This window comes from Haliaeetus leucocephalus, unplaced genomic scaffold, assembly GCF_000737465.1.
Source record: "Haliaeetus leucocephalus isolate CR32 unplaced genomic scaffold, Haliaeetus_leucocephalus-4.0 Scaffold556, whole genome shotgun sequence".
Lineage (NCBI taxonomy): Eukaryota > Metazoa > Chordata > Aves > Accipitriformes > Accipitridae > Haliaeetus > Haliaeetus leucocephalus.
Window position 1 is genome coordinate 122,447 of NW_010972992.1, and position 1,152 is coordinate 123,598.

Consider the following 1,152-nt stretch of genomic DNA (forward strand, 5'->3'; position numbering starts at 1 on the left):
GAAAGATGATGTTTAGCGCTTACATTGTTGAAATTAGCTGAGGTAGAGACAGTCCTTGATAAGAAGAGCTGGTCCCAAGAACCAGCCAATGAGGTAAAGACAGTCCTTGATAAGAAGCAGGAGCTGGCCCCAAGAGCCAGCTAAGACTAGCCTTGCGGCTTGGGTGAATACCAAATCACTGAGCCTGCGCAAGGAAAGAGGTTACTAGCGGTGACGGAGTCATCTATCTTCATCTCTGCGACCACCAGACGACCACCATAAAGAGGCACTGCACAAGCGCAGTTGAGAGGAGACTATGGAAATGACCTCTCGGAGCTAATTTCAATATGAAGCAGGGATAGGTCATGCATATGTATAGGCGTATTGTGAATATGTAATACCTGACTGTATAAACTTGAGGCGAACTGCTGAGTCGGGCGCACACGACTTTGGTGGGACTACCCCCCGTGCTGCCCAGCGCTGAATGAACATACCTACTTTACAATCTCACTGATTGTGGAGTCTGTTTTCCGCACGTCAGTTTGGCGAGCCAGCCAGGAGACTCTCTGCTCGGCTGCGGGACCGACTGCGGAGCGGACGCCCCTCGGCACGCCCCGAGCACTTTCCTCACAGGAGCCTCCGCTGCCAGCCGCTCACCGCGGGAGCAGACAACAACCTCCTGAAGCCGCGGACCAAACGGTATGTTTTACAAGGGGAGCCTGTAAAAGTACGGGCCGGGGCAGCTGGTAAATAGCACAGAGACATCTGGCATGCAGTGTAGTCCCCATATGGGAGGAGGGTACCCTGTATGGGGGGATTTGCTGACCGATAGAGCGGCCGCTAGCGATCTTGGGGGTAGATCGAGCAAATCCGGGGTGATCGCTGCATCCCAGTATTGGGAGCCAGGACGGACCTGTCGATGACTGGTATATAAGAGGTAGGAGAAGGGTAAGCGGCGCACCCCCTCGCACCCCCTCGCACCCCCTCGCACCCCCTCGCACCCCCTCGCACCCCCTCGCACCCCCTCGCACCCCCTCGCACCCCCTCGCACCCCCTCGCAATTGCGCTTGGTTTATGGGGTAAGTGGACCCCCTCGCAATTGCGCTTGGTTTATTTTTGCAGCTGCTGAAGGTTGTCAACTGGAGTGATGACTGCATGATGTGAATGTTTGGA